General features: G+C 35.2%; 1 protein-coding gene and 1 non-coding gene across 2 annotated transcripts in view; one reads left to right on the forward strand and one right to left on the reverse strand.

The window, feature by feature from the left end:
• The window catches only part of LOC134789638 (uncharacterized), a 275,518-nt gene that overhangs the window by 244,230 nt on the left and 14,425 nt on the right, over window positions 1–16,863 (reverse strand). The window lies entirely within an intron of this gene.
• Trnat-agu (transfer RNA threonine (anticodon AGU)) lies at window positions 10,783–10,854 on the forward strand. The gene has a single exon. It is a non-coding gene; the product is annotated as a tRNA-Thr (tRNA).

The following is a 16,863-nucleotide window of genomic DNA, read 5'->3' on the forward strand; positions in this document are numbered from 1 at the left end:
TTGTTAAGTAATAGTTCATCAGATTACTACACGGATAACACGACTGCACATTTCTTAACTAAATTACCAAAGACCATTAAATTGGATGGAGAATGGGTAGTTGGGTTGGTGGAATTTCAATATCCTTGTTCCATGTATAATGTTCAAGAGCACGAAAACATCATTTATTTAAAGAAAAAGGTGTTATCACCCACCGATAAAACTACAAAAATAGTAGATATAAAAACTCATATACCAGCCACTACATATGATAATATAGATCATTTTCTTCAAGCGTTTAATGAAAACCCACAGTTAAAAAATAACGTAAAATTTCGATATGATGGATTAACAAAACTGGTTGGAATAGCAACAACAAATAAAGAAATAACATCTATCATTACAACTCCGATACTAAGTCTGCAATTGGGTTTTAAACCGAAAACCAATTTAAAACAAAATACATTAGGAAAAAGCCCTGCAAATTTATATTTAGGTTTACCATCTCAAATATTTGTTTATACTGATATAATACACCCACAAGTAGTCGGAGATGTTATTACTTCATTACTCAGAATAATACCTTTAGATCCAACTAAGTTCATTTATGGAGCTTATAAAACTCACATCTTCTCACCCGCTCATTATGTACCAGTTTTACGAAGAGAGTTCGATACCATTGAAATAGATATAAGAACAACGACTGGTGTCAGAGTACCATTTCAATTTGGATCTTCTTGCGTGAAGCTACACTTTCAACGAGTAAAATGATTTACAACAGATCGTCAGTCTCTTGTCCTTACGAACATTATTATTCACACCAAGCCGGCTCTGGGATAGGTATTGTCTATAAGGGAGTTCCATATCAACGAGGACATGGTATAGGCAGTTTTTTGGGTGGACTATTTAGATCAGTGCTCCCTTTGTTATCTAGCGGTTTAAAAACCATTGGAAAAGAAACCTTAGGGGCAGGGGTTGGTTTGTTAACTGATATGGTAAATTCTCGTCCTATGGATAGTTCCATTCGATCACGATTTAAGGAAGCGAGCGCTAACCTAAAAAGAAAGGCTGATGAAAAAATTGATTCTCTCATGTCAGGATCTGGGTATAAAATGTCGAATAAAAGAAGAGAACCGCTCATTACTCGAAAAGCATCGCGACGAAGAGGAAGTAGAAATAATAATAAAAATAACGATATATTTTCAAGTTAAATAATGTCATTTCTACACAGTCATTCATGTGAATGTGCAAAATCTGAATTAGATATATTTGCCCTTCCATCAACTCAAACAAGTATTGAAAGCGGACATTGGATTCATTACAAACCAATTTCATCTTTAAGCGATGATGGCCCCATTGAATTTCAAGTACCTGGATCAGGAGATGACTACATTGATCTATCACACACAATGTTACATATTACTGCTAAAGTATTGAATCAAGATGGGACAAAATTAAAAGCAGATGCCGGAGTTGGACTCACCAATAACTGGCTACATTCCCTTTTCAACCAACTTGATGTATATTTAAATCAAAAACTCATATCACCCCCAAACAATACATATGCTTACCGTGCTTATATGGAAAATCTTCTCAACTATGGACCGGCAGCCAAAAAAACCCATCTTACTTGTGGGTTATGGTATGAGGATACCCCAGGTTTTATGGATACCGTTGACGCCAACAACAAAGGATTTCAGAAAAGACTAGAATTTATCAAAGAGAGTAAGGAAGTGGAAATGATTGGACATTTGCATGGCGATATATTTAACCAAGAGAAATTCTTGATAAATGGTGTTGAATTGCGTATTAAGTTAGTCCGATCAAAAGAATCATTTAATTTAATTTGTCATCAAGATAAAAAACTTAAAGTACAAATAACAGATGCTAGTCTCATTGTTAGAAGAACAAAAATCAATCCTAGCGTTTTGTTAGCCCATCAAAAAGTATTGGCAACAACGACTGCGAAGTACCCCATTACGAGAGCAGAAGTTAAGGTTCTCACAATACCAACAGGGGTCCAGGGTAAAACATTGGATAATATATTTCTCGGACAAATTCCTAAACGCTGTATTATTGGATTTGTATCAAATTCAGGTTTTAATGGAAATTTAGCTTTGAATCCATTTAATTTTCAAAATTATAATATGAATTCATTTAGCTTGTTTGTAGATGGTCATGAAATTCCTTCTAAAACATTACAACCGTCATTTAGTTCTGGTTTAATAGCGGCGGCATATCACACCTTATTTTCTGGAACTGGTATTCATTTTCACAACGAAGGTAATGGAATAAGTAGAACAGATTATGGTGGAGGATATTGTTTGTTATGTTTTGATTTAACCCCTGATTTATCTGCTAGTTCAACTTCACACTGGAATCTTGTTAGACATGGAAGTGTTCGGATAGAAGTACGCTTTGATTCGGCTCTAACTAGCACCATTAATTGTATCGTGTATGCAGAATTTGACAACATTATTGAAATAAACAAAAACCGTGATGTATCTGTAGATTATAATAGTTGAAAAACATAATTATATAAATACAATGTTTTCTTTCGTTTACGTTATTTTGTTGTAGTCATTGTTTGCAGCATCATCAAGACATAAATTGTTATTAATTAAGTAATTATGGATACTAATGAGATTCAATTTTGTATGAAGAAATTAAACCCACTTTTTGAATCAAATGTTTTTGCTGCTAACAAAATACCTATTTGGGTCGATCTACCTGTTTTTATTGTTAGTAATTTGGACCCTGACACGAAACCAGGCTCCCACTGGGTTGCCATACACATTGATGTTACTGGTATAGGAGAATATTTTGATTCCTTCGGACGGAAGCCTTCAGGTTACCATAACTTATTTTTAAAAAGAAACACCAGACAGTGGTTTTATAACAATAAACCTCTTCAAAACCATTTTACTTCAGTTTGTGGTGAATATTGTCTAGTTTATTTGTATTTTAAATATCATGGAAAAACTATGACAGATATGCTAAGTTTGTTTTCTGATAATTCTGTATGTAATGACCTTATATTAAGGAATATGTTTAAAACATTTTTTGTGAAATAAAATAATACGTGTACTTAAATAAGATTTTTTATTTTTTCATATAATACAAAGACCTTTTAAACCACACATTTTTTATTTTATTTTATTATTTACAAAATATTTCTTAATATTCTTTGTTACTTAAAAAACGAGACGACACAAAAAAATCTGTTACATGGAAAATGTACTTAAGGAGAGGTAAAAAATGAGAAATACGTTAACACAATCATTAAGCTACTACTATCATTAATAATTATAACTATCACTGTTTCTTATTATCTATAAAATATTTCACACTACTGTCCTTAGAAGCTAATTGCTTTGTTATGTTATAAATAATATTTCGCGTATTTTGTAGCTCCAAATCGTCTTCCAACGCAAAATATTTCAATCTGAAGTCCGCATGCTTCCAGTGTTCCATGGGTGGGACGTTTTTGATTTTATGCATATCATATATCTCGATTTTAATCAAATGTGATGCATAGGCCCCGTCGTCTTGTCCGGATGACAAGTTTGCAACACCGTCTGGTGAACTTTTGCTCACATTTGAAGACCGTTTCACAACTTTAGACTGGTTTTTAGGTCGTTCAAAGAAGCTATCGATATTGTTTCCTGAACGTTTCTTTGCGATGGCTTGTTTAACTTTGAGACCAAGCGTACCCTCTTCATCGCTTGATTCGTCTTTATTATCATCCGGGTAGTAATAGTTCTTGAAAGTATTTTCAGTGAACTGAAATAATATAAAACAATAATTTACACACTGTCTACAATCTTGATAATTAAAACACAAAGAACACAAGTGAAAACAAAACAAAGTAAGTTACGGTAATAAAAGACATACTTACATCCATTGTTGGGTCTTTCTATAAACACTTAAACACTTCACTGTTGAATTAACACTATATTTCTATATACTGCAGTAGATACAAGGAGCTCTGATACAGAGGACTGCCACGACAGTAATACTTACTCAAAGCCATTTCTCTTCGGCTTTTATACTGTGATAGTGAGCAGGATACAGTATCGTTCAAATCATGTCTCAACAGGTTCATCTAATACAGACGCTCTCTTTACTAAAACCCAAATTCAAAAGCATAATAGGAAACAATAAATCCATTGTCAGTATAAAATATAATAGATGTCTACCAATAAAGCAATTATGCTGTTATAACAATGAATACCGACACACAAGAAATGCCGACGTATTAGACTAAATCATGTTGAAACCAGTTGACACGTCTCGTTATTTTTTTAAAATCATACAAAGTAACATGTCTCAACAAGTTCATCTAAACAGACGCTCCCTGTACTCAAACCCAAATTATATCCACATAATAATCCATTGTCAGCATAAAATATAATAGACGTCTATCAATAAAGCAATTAAGCTGTTATAACAATGAAAACAAGTGCACAAGAAATGCCTCACACGCCTAGTTATTATTTTAATAATACAAAGAAACAAGTAGCTACGAGTTTACTTTCTATCGTGTTACAAAGAACATAAAAATGTATGTGAAAATAAACTGTATAGTATTAGATAATGAGACATACTTACATACTAAGTTTAAGAAGATAGAATAGTTTAAGAATAAAAAAGGCTACATTAGGTTGAATTGCATTTATCACAGACAAAAATAATGAGTTAGAAATAGGTATAACTAAATAAAATAACACAATACAATATGCACAATATAGGTAAGTATGTATACGATATGTAGGATGCTTTAGTTTGGATAGGTAAGAAGTTTAGGTATTTAGGTTAAAACATAACTTGAACGAAGACTAGGTGAAAGCAGGTTAGTTTGAAATGAGAAGTTAGGTTGATTTTAGTTAGGTTTGGTCAAGTTAGGTTTGGTAAAAGAAGGTTTAGGTTAGTTTAGGCTACCGACGGATTACTTGTGTAAATTCTAATTAGGTTAGGTTAGGTTAGAACTGTATTCCTTATAAATCGAAATAGCTCCAAGAGGTTGTAAGATAATAAGATAATGAATCGCAAATAAGTACCTTTTGCAAATACCTATCGGTAATACCTATTGCAAATACCTATCGCTAATACCTATTGCAAATACCTATCGCTAATACCTATCACAAACACCTACAGTATAATACACACATAAAGAAGGCATGAATGAAGACGTCGGTGGGTGAAGGGTCCATCCAGGTAGTATGCTCGGTAACACAATAACGCGCCCGAGTCGAGATCGAACAATAGAAAAGGGTCGATAAGCCTATTGTTACCGTGGTGAGCAAGGTGTATTGTTTAATTAGCGTATTTCGTAAGTACCTGAAGGAGGCGCCGGGCTGCTGAGACCTAGCGCAATCAATGATCAAAAATGATCAATAAAGGATGATTAAATAACTTTGTAGAAGGTATTATTCAGCGATATTCACGATTGACCTCATCATAGTGCGTTTGGCTGGCCGCTGCGCCTTCTATGCCCTATATCTTGAAAGCGGCTAATCGCATGAAAAAATGTTTCATACCTAACTCGTCGCAAATTTTATGCTCTACAATTCTTACCTACATGTAAAAAACATCGGAGCTATAGAAATTTTGATATCTGCGAAAACCCGATTTTTATGACATTTGACCTTGAATAACTTCTGACGCGCACACGATATATGCGTCGACTTTTAAGAGAACCTTTAAAACGTCATAACGAAGGTGTATACGAGTTTCCAGCTTATTATCTCTCATTCCGAGGTGGAACCCTTAATTTAACTGGGCCCCTTAGTAACAAACTTTAGGTACTTAGATTTTGTAAAGGTAATAGCCGAATGTTACTCTTATGACCACAGAATAAATAATAGTACTAGGTACAGAAGACTCACTCTCTAACAAAACGCGTCTGTTACGATCAGCACAGATATGGCCGCTAGGTGGCAACAGCGCCACGCGCGGCTTATGAATAACCCCAAAATTGGGGCCGAACGGATGTACTTTTAGCTACCTGTAGCAAAGCGACGAAATCGCGGAGTGAGCCACGCCTGGTGTTACTTAAAAGTTCTGTTCGTTTCATTACATTTGGACACCTCAAAACATTCATATATCCAACAATGCAACTAAAAAGAAAAAGACAAGACTTCAAACACATGCATAATAATTTCATCAGCTTATCACACAATGACTAAAACCAACTCCGATTAAGAAATTATTAAACCGCCTAATCACCATCCTTTATCATTACATGGACACGATTATTCGGCAATCGCTGTCGCAATGACAATGTCATGTTTTCATTGGCACACTGGACCATGTCAATTAATGAGCGCATACATTACGAGTATGGTGTGTACCAACACTACTATAGTCCGACCACTTTAATGTAATGTAATGTAATGTAATGTAACGTTTATTTCAGACAAACAGTCCATATACATAAAAATTACAAAAAGAATTAAAAATAAATAATAAATCACAAATTCATTAAATTAAATTAACTTAACACTTAAGTCATAATAAAATTAAATTATTAAAATTCATTCAAATTAACGAGTCCTCGCCTGCGCGGTACGGGGGCGACGGGGTAGGACGACTAAGGGTGGCGGGGAAGGTGCGGGCGGCAGGCGTACGGTCTATAACTATCGGTGAATTAAAAATCTAAATGTCTTAGCAATAAGAATTAGGAATTTTCTTAAAGAAAATCTGCGGGCGTGAAGAAAATTGTAAATGGACAAAAAATATGACTCTAAAATCGCCACGCTAAAATTGTAATGAAAAAAATGGTTATCGCGCGGGATTTTACCTTTTATCTCAATTTAAGTACCTACTCTGAAATCTTCTGTTTATAATTTTGCCGAATGAATACAGGATGGCGCAAAAATACGTTGACCAAACATTTTTACGAATATTTTTCTCATACTTATACGTGTTATATAAAATATTGTTAAAAGTTAAAACTACATGGAATTAACTGAAACGTAACGTATTACTTCAAAATCATCTCTTTTGGATTTGATAACAACGCAAACGTTACTTAAAATTATCCAAATGATGCACACTAAAAATCTTAAAGTGGTGAAATGAGGATATCGCACAAACAATGCAAGTACTTAAATATTATATGTATTTTAAAGCGACATACATTTAATGAATAACTACCTATCATACCGACGACTTAATCATGTAGGAAACATAAGTGAGGTCAAGTCGGCACCCACTTCACAAAATTAACGAAATGTCAACATTTTCTGAGTGTAATGGTAAAATTATCGTTTTACAGACAGATTATAATGAGGTAAGCAGGTAATCAAAAATCAAAAGGCTACTCCATGATCTAAAGTTCCTTTCTTTTGAGTTCTTTAATCGCTGATCAGTTCTCAAAATAGGACACCCTACCTTATGCTACAAAACATTTTGTTTATTAATTGCTTGTGCTGCTTGGTAAAAATAATGTAGAAATCTTTTACCGTTTCTATTTTATAAACAACTAGCGACCGGCCCCGGCTTCGCACGGGTTAACAAATTATACACCTAAAACTTCCTCAAGAATAACTCTATTGATAATTAAAATCCGTTCTTGAGTTTATCGCGAACAAACACACAAACAGACAGACGCAGCGCGGGACTTTGTTTTATAAGGTGTAGTGATGCTTTGGATATGTAGAAGCTGTAACCGTGATATTCAATGAAACATACTAAAAAGTCCCGGAGCCCCTAAAGGGGCCCACTGATTAACAGTCCGCCGGACGGTATCGGCCTGTCAGTTAGAACAACATTTTGACAGTTCCGAACAACTAACAGGCCGATACCGTCCGGCGGACTGTTAATCAGTGGGCCCCTTAAGTAGTGAGTCTTTGCTCCATGTTGTAGTTGAAGTCATCTGTGAGCTAACTAAAACAAGTATTTTAGAAAAACCAAAGCACATTTATTCCTGCCCTCTTTATTACCTTCACCAAGCTCAAAATAGTCTTTCATAACCCATTTCTACAAGGACAAGAAACCATTGTCGACAGAAATCGATATCAATCCGGTCCTGATCCAATTGTTCGAAATATACTGGAGGCCGATTCCAAACTTACATTTTGAAATCAAAATGATGTATTTTATACCATTCGCCCGTGAACGTCTCTCGCGCCAATACATGTACGAACAAGTACGAACGAAATGCACGCACGGATGATAATAAATTGACATCATTTATATATCAGAATGTACGTTCGAATTGGCCTAACAGATTATCTGCTCCATTGGACTACTTTCGATTGCAAAGGTTCTATCGAGTAATAATCGATTTGATAGATCTTATCTTTGTTTTGTCATATGTGCATAATGATCTATTTATTGTGATTAATGATTTAATGCGAAGTCCTTGGACTTTTTAAAGTCGGTTAATTAGATAGGTAACATGACCGTAATCCTTGAACTATTTTAAAGTCAGTTATAGTACATACATTACACACCCAGGGCGGTGAATTCGTGAATGCCCTAGATCGCAGATGTTTGTGGCACGAACCGAAGGTGAACAGCCCGTGATTTGTCTAGGTAGTAGTGTCGAGCGTCTTGCCTTGGCCAGGAAGTGAGATTTTCTCCTCGCGGAGCGGGCAGAAAATCCCACTTACAGTCTAGGGTGACGTAAAATACATTACCGGATGATGTCACCATTCGGATAGAATAAATATTCTGTCACATTTTTTTATCATTTACTTACCGAGAAGAATACAGAAACAAGGATGCATGCAACTGACCAATGTGGAAGTGATTTTAATAAATTAAAAACATGAAACAAGACTACTATAATATTTACAAGGGCAGACTCCAACCAAGACCGTGATTCAGTGTGTCATTTAAATAAGTTTTTTTTTATGAAATGTAATGGTTGACTTTACCTGGCGTATTTCAAAGTGATTCTATACCCTTGAAAATATTGTAAAAACACCTTTTAAATCATACCAATCATACTTAACCTAAATATTTGTCATAAGGTTCTTGACTCCTGACAGTCCTGATTGAAATTTTAGTCTTTCATTTTGCTTTTTTTCTTTGTGAATGATATTTTCTGCTATATACAGAACAAACGAGATTTGAACCTGCGACATTTGACCACACACATATGAAAGGTTAACTCGTAATGGTAATACACTCGGCGTCACGGAAATTGCACACCTCATATGATGCGAGCGATTGCGAGCGATTATAGCTTTTAGAGAAATAGTTTAGCTTTATTCAATTTGACATCATTTAAAAGCTAAGTTCCGTAAAATGGGGTGAATAGGGATTGCGTGGAGAGTTGGGTTATGAATGGGGAGAGAAGGGATGCCAGGGGGGTAAGATGGTTTTTAAAGGCTACTGCTACCTAAATAATGTATTCGTAATACAAATGGAGCTATAGTGATATTCATTTGACGACCGGTCTGGTCTAGTGGATAGTGACCCTGTCTGCTAAGCCGATGGTCCTGGGTTCGAATCCCAGTAAGGGCATTTATTTGTGTGATGAACACTAATATTTGTTCCTGAGTCATGGTTGTTTTCTATGTATATAAGTATGTATTTATCTATACAAGTATGTATATCGTCGCCTAGTACCCATAGTACAAGCTTTGCTTAGTTTGGGGCTAGGTTTGATCTGTGTAAGATGTCCCCAATATTTATTTATTTATTTATAAGAAAAAATAATCGATCCAACAATGTTCTAAAATCACCTTTGTATGAAATCCCATCTCACCTCAACTACGAGGTACTACGGGGTGAGGAGGGATTTTGTGTTTATCGGTAAAGTTATGAAATGGAACTACCCAAAATCATAAAAAAACTAAAATACAAACGTCCGGAACATTTATTATATATACCATTCACTTTACATATGTAAAAATAAAACGTTATCGAGGTTTGAATGTCAGTTTTCTCCCTACTCACCCCATTTTACGGTTAATAACCTTTAATCTGATGTCTCTTTTGTTTACGTGTTTTATTTATTGTTAAGATTGGCGGCCTTTGAAAGAACCGCTTGCGCCCGTAGGTGTACTTCCGTGACGCTGAGTGTATAACTATACGCAGGTAGGTAGGTTCTGTGTGGACTCTGTCAGCAGTGTTTACATAAGCAGCGCCGACGCTTTCATAATGCATTGTCTACTTAATGCCACACGCCCATTTAATCCCAGCCATCATTGCAATGTAACACGTTTAATTTAAATGCTAAGCTAACATATGGCTCGTTTTTAGACAATTAGGTAATCTGCATTGGGATAACTTGGAAAGCAATTTTGAAATTATTTTGAAAATAGCAAATACCTAATTAACTTTATGGTTTTTACAACACGTGTTGCTACCACATCACTCATATGTGCGCCGTAGCTTAGCATTGGTGGATATATTCGCTGTCCTACAGTGTATACTCTAAAGTAACCAAAATCTACCCTCAAATGGCTCCTTAAGCCAGTTGAGGGTAAATTAAATGATAAATGAAACGATAATTAACAGGAATCTAGTAATGATTGCTTTAATTTTCTATAAAAAGCTCTCGGAAAATACATGGGTCACGGAGTATAGGAGTATGAAGTGACAGTGACATAAGAATCGTGAAGTGCGAGACGGATTCAAATAAGGCGCGATATTCGAAATTAGAACGAACATTTAACATGAAAACATTACATGATCAAATAATGCAGGTTAAAGTCAGGTCATTCAGTGACTGATCCAGGCGGTTTTGTATTTGGTTGGTTAACCAATGAATGTTATAACTACCCGAAAATGTACAAATTGTTTGTTTACTTTTATTTAAATAGGTACCTAAAGATACAGACTATAGTCTCGGTAGCTCAGTTGGCAGAGCGATGGGCTAGTGATCCAGAGTTGCGAGTTCGAGCCTCCCCCGAGACAGTGATTTTTTCCACTTTTCATTTATTTCTAAGCTTTATTAACTAATATGCTCAAATTAAATGTAGTTATAATAAGTATAATGCGCGTGTGGCTAGCGTGGGGACTCTAGCCCAAGCCCTCTCGCGCGTGAGAGGAGGCCTGTGCCCAGCAGTGGGACGTATATAGGCTGAAATTATTATTATTAATAAGTATAATGTAGATTAATGACTATATTACTAGTTTCTAATGAAATTTAAATACAAACTTACTTAATATATTAACAAACAATAGAAGTCTTATGGTTCAAATTACAACAATTGTAACATTTGTATTTATAAAATTTTATGTGGTATTTTGTTTAACATAAAGATAAGAGTAATAAAATAAATCACCAAGCTACATCCTTAAGTTACAGTGGCCATTTGACCACTTTATGGCCCATTAAAGTACACAAACTGAGCTTTTCGTGAGTTGCAACTAAATACGTACTGACATGTGACATTACTCTCATCGGGTACAATCGATGTGACAGACAGACAGAGTAGCGAGAGAGAGAGAGAGAGAGAGAGAGAGTCTTTATTTGTGAAAACACAGGTACAATTAATGATCTTATATTACAGTTTCGTAGTCTCACCATGCTCTGCCAATAGTGGCGTACAAATACTATAATACTACTTATAAACATACAACATGCATTATTTTAAAATTTACAATTTGTAAATTAAATATTAATCATTAGAACATAGTCACAAAATTTAGAACATAATCATACTTAAGAAATAAAATTTATACCATAAGCTTTTAGCTGCGGGGTGAATATTTGAATAATCAAGTGCAGATAGTTCGCAAAACCCGCGCAGTTAGAAGATGTTGATGTCGGCAGCCGATCGTAAGATCAGGCATATCGTGAAACGTGAAAATCTTTGACTCGTTCCCTAGGTCGATGAAGCTCCGCTATGCGGGGCTCCTATTTCTGGGCAGTTTGCCCTTCGGTCATCTGCAGCAAACTAACGAACCTATCCTACCTGTATATTGGTTTAATGTGACTATCGTCAAAACATTACACAGGAACATTACGATCGGCCGCTACATTGATACGATTCCTCACCAATCTGCCTATGACCACGGACTAGGGAATGCAAATCGGTTATTTTCGGTTATTTTTTGTATGGAAATTATCGGTTATTAACCGATTTCGGTTAATAACCGATAATTTCCATACAAAAAATAACCGAAAATAACCGATTTGCATTCCCTACCACGGACGCAATGTCACGTTCGAAACGTCAGGCCATATACTAAAAGTAAGTGCACGCGATTAAGTCCTGTTTTCAGTATTTAAAATTATAAGCCCTTTAATGTTTTGTTGACAATTCTGTGATACTTGTTCAGATGTTTGTGAACATCTAGACCGCTCTTGTATATCTAGTGGTGACTGCATGTAATGGCGTGTCCGCCCGATCAAGTCAAGGAGTGGTTCAATGCTTAAATGTTTAAAATTACCTTCATAAAGCGCTGATGAAAGGTCACAAATGTGACACTTCCTAATGACGTCACTAAGCCTCAAGACAGGTGCGTGTGAGTCAGCGTATTAGAAATTCATTGTATAATAATATATGCTAAGGCGTAATGCCATTTCAATCGCTTACTGTACGGCAAATCAGTATTAGCTGCGGAGATATTAGCGCCAATTTTTGTTTCCGCGTCACTTTGGGTCGCTAAACCCACCGAGTAGAGTAGTAATAAGCCATGTAAGTAAGAGTTCTGAAGAACGGTCTACGTTGCCTGTGCGCCGCTTACGTCACTTTAGGGTTTGAATTGAACATGCCTTTTCACCACACCAGCTCGGAAAGACTTACCTTGCACTTCATAAACGGGTAGCAAAGTTGCACTTTGCTATCAGTAATTCAGATGTGAGGCAAAGTAATCAAATGCAAAAATTGAGTTGTTTTCTTATGTTTGCTGGTAGAATTGACTTTTAAATGATGATTATGGATGATAAATATTTAATAACATACATTTGAAATTGATTTGGTTTGATTTTGTTTGATATTTTACATTTAATATTTGCTTCGGGTTGGTGTGGTGAAAAATTTTGTGTTTCACTCGGGGGCAAATTTTGTTTAACCCTTGTGCTTTGAAACCCTCGCAACGCTCAAGGTTCCATTTTTTCGAACCACTCGCTACTCTCGTGGTTCAATCTTGGAATCTTTCGCTTGCTCGGGTATCAATATTAGCACGAGCGGTTAAACAACAACTTTGCCCCCTTGTAAAACAAATAACTATTTCATATCTCATGCTCTGAAAGTGGGTCGTTGTTGTTCTAAAAGGTGCGCAGAAAGTGATACATTTATGCTCTAGCGCAGAAAAGTGGTGTACTCCTCTGCGTCCCCGTCCCACGAACAACTGGGTGGAAACAAAATGGAAAAATTGTGTCTTTATTTACTCGCCTGGCACAATTGGTAATTGTTTAATTTTGCTAATCCCACGTTGATCCTTTTTTTTTATAAAAAAATATGTAAATAAATTGTTAAAAACAAATTATTCTTGATTTCTTTCGTTGAATTCTATTTACTCGATTTCATAAGGCGGGAACCAAAAGGAATACACCAAAAATATTTTTTTAAACCTTACACTTGCGTAAATGAGCAAAGGCAGATACTTATACAGCCACAGTTAAACGTTTATACGATATTAAATTGGTTTTTAAAGTTATTTAGCACTATATTCATGAAAATAAAATAAAATACAAGATAAAAATTTCTTATATTATTAATTAAATTGTTATTTCATATTTAAAATACTTTTATTATGTTATTACGTGGTGCGGCGCACCAAGGTCGCGGTGCGGTCCGGTAGTCTGTTGCGGCTTTTAGAACGAAAAAGTATAAAATTAAAAAGTAAGAGGCAATCCCGCTCATTTTCATACTATAATGAACAAATAATTTTAAAATTACTGCAGTTTGTTAAAAAATGTGTGTTTTCGTAAACACTGCAATCTAAATTATTTTCGCTAGGGGTTATTAATCTTCACACATGTAAAGTCTCCGATTGCAAGTAAGTCCTAAGGAAAAAAATCATGGCCGTAGGTCTATTAGGTAACTTCAATTACTGATTTTGCGAAATTGCCTTGTCTTGTTTGGTTTCCTAGCATTCGATATGAAAAGTAGAGTGTTTAACTCGGGTGAAAGGCACCATTTCCGTCTCGGACTATTGGCGCTCTCACTGCGTTCTAGCGCCAAACTACCTCGACAGAAATGGGTGCCTTTCAACCCTTGGTTAACAATCTACTATTAAAGGTTTAGTAAGGACAGTGGGCTAGCTCAAAAAACTTCAACTTCAACATTTATTCAGCAAATAGGCCACAAGGGCACTTTTACACGTCAACATTGAATTTACATACAAGCATAAATAATATCAATACATCAACAATTTTATAGCTAGTGCTTTAAAGTTCATTTATACCTACTATGACTTTTAAAACAACTTCACAAAGTTGTTGGCCCAAATACACTGGTTTCGACCAATCACAGGATAAGACCACGCTCATGCAACCTATGGAAATAGACAAGAGTAAGCTAATAATAGTTTGGGCGTAATTATAGCACAAGGGAGAATAGGTTCTGGTCCGTATTAAAATTATGTTAATAGTGGTCTATGACAACAGCAGTGACTTGATGACATTTAATGACAGGAGAAAAATGCGCGTGACATAACATGCGCAGGGCTATAACCACGAAAATCGAAGTTCCCGAATTGCGGGCATCTCTCTCTGTCACTCTAATTACGCCTATATTGGAGTGAAAGAGAAAGATCCCCGCAATTTGCGAATTTCGGTTTTCGCGGTAGGCCTTCAGGTACTTACAGTCAGCTTTTTTTACTTCCCATTCGGTTTTTTGCACTTTACTGTATATTCATGTTGGTGCCATTGAAAATAAAATTTGTACGCGTTGTACGAAAGAATTTAGGAAACTTATAACAAAAACAATAGTTGTACCTATTAATATAGGTGCCATCGTGTATAAGTATACCTGTGCTATGAAAGCTAGACGACGTATATCCTAATTATTTACAGGTGTCATTATACTCATTATTATTAAAAACTTTTTCTATAACACCAAAAACACATAAAAGAAAATACACATATTGAATTGCAGTGTAATTATGTCACATGTCTTTTATGTGTTTTATGTGTCATTGCACTTCTGACTCGTGTATTCCAATAAAACCCAAACAACGATTGATAAATAACATTTTTTGGCACTAAATTACCTTTATGTTATCAAAAGGCCTAAAAATAAAATGGAACTCTAACCGCAAAGCGACTGCCGATTTTTTATGCAAAGTCTTTTATGTTAAGTTTTTTATGGAAAGGCTTTACAAAACCCGTCTTGCGTGCATTAGGGATTATAAAATACCCAAAACATGATAAGAGCGCGTTTTTAGGGTTCCGTAAGAGGGTGACAGTTGAAAACGTATAACTAAGCTTAAAACAATGTATGGTCGTCTGCATGTCAAGCTATATCTCAACAAAGGAGTAACGAGCAACCACGTTTAAATCATACTTACCTCTTACCTACACTACGTAAACTCGAATTCACAGACATCTCACAAGCCAACATTCCGAAAATATATTTAGCTACTTACACGCCTCTGACGCCTCTAGGGGCCCACAGATTACCAGTTCGCCGGACGATTACAGCCTGTAAGTTGTTCGGAGCTGTCAAATTTTGCTTCTATCTGACAGGCCGATATTGTCCGTCGGACTGGTAATCAGTGGACCCCTTAAGACATTGACAATAACGCCGTGGTCGCCGTGTAGGTAAATATATTTTGGAATGTTAGCTTATAAAAATGCTTGTGAATTCGACCGTAGACTAGGTAGACGTATTGTAATCGTAATTTATCAACTCACATTTATAGACGGGTCTAACGCGAAATAAAGGTAAGTAATTGAATAAATTTCACGTTAGACCCGTCTATAAATGTGAGTTAATATGTGTTCACAACGCGAAAGTTTTAAATATTATATCGTAATTTATATTATAATTCAATGAAAATTTCCTTGATATATTTAAACTTATGTAATTTCTACAAGCTTCTTACCAATTTTTACCCGAAGTCACACTCATCCAATATGTTTCGTTTCACCTATCACTGGCCAATTAAAGGACCTCAACTTGAGATAAAAGCAAACTAACACAAAAAAACATTATCAAACGGCAAGCACAAACGACCCTTTCGAGGTCTTTGAACGAAAAATCGAAACATTTCTCGATCGCTTATTACGTATGCAGAATTTGACCAACGAAAAAAACTGCCGAAACGCGATATATATTACGATAATAAATATCACTTTGCTCGACGTAGGAATTGTTATTTTTATTGAGTATTAAGCCTTGGATGCCAAGAAACTGAACTGAAAGGAGAAATGGCGCCGCAAGGAGACGACGGCACGTAGAGCAGGGTACAAATCAAATTGAAATAAATCAGCATAAGTAATAAGAATTAACTCTAAATAACTGATGATATTTTTGCAAGGATGTGGTGCTGATAAACGTGAATGATTATTATACGATATGTTATTGAAATACAAAATTAAATTAATGACAGATATTTATAAATAAGTAAAACAATACGAATAGGTATTATTTTCGTTCATATGGTGGACCAAAGAGATATCAATTTGAAATACAGTTTAATTTCCCCATAGTAGTGCATCTTTTTCACAAGCCGAAAGCCGTATTTTGATATAAATAGCTAAATTATTTTAAGGATTCACACTATAATATATGTTAATTCTAAAGGTAGGTACTAAAACAAACATGCATATAAATTTCCTGATTTGATGTTTCTTGTATTGTGACACAATACCATATAAATACTAGATTATGTCATAGTCTATGAAGCTAACATAAATTAAGAAAAAAATATACTTTGATTATAATATCATTTAACTACCAATTAAGACACAGTTTTCGTCAATATCGTTATAATAATCCGTTTCATAATACATAAGGAAGTGGATTA

The sequence above is a fragment of the Cydia splendana genome, chromosome 4 (assembly GCF_910591565.1).
Source record: "Cydia splendana chromosome 4, ilCydSple1.2, whole genome shotgun sequence".
NCBI lineage: Eukaryota > Metazoa > Arthropoda > Insecta > Lepidoptera > Tortricidae > Cydia > Cydia splendana.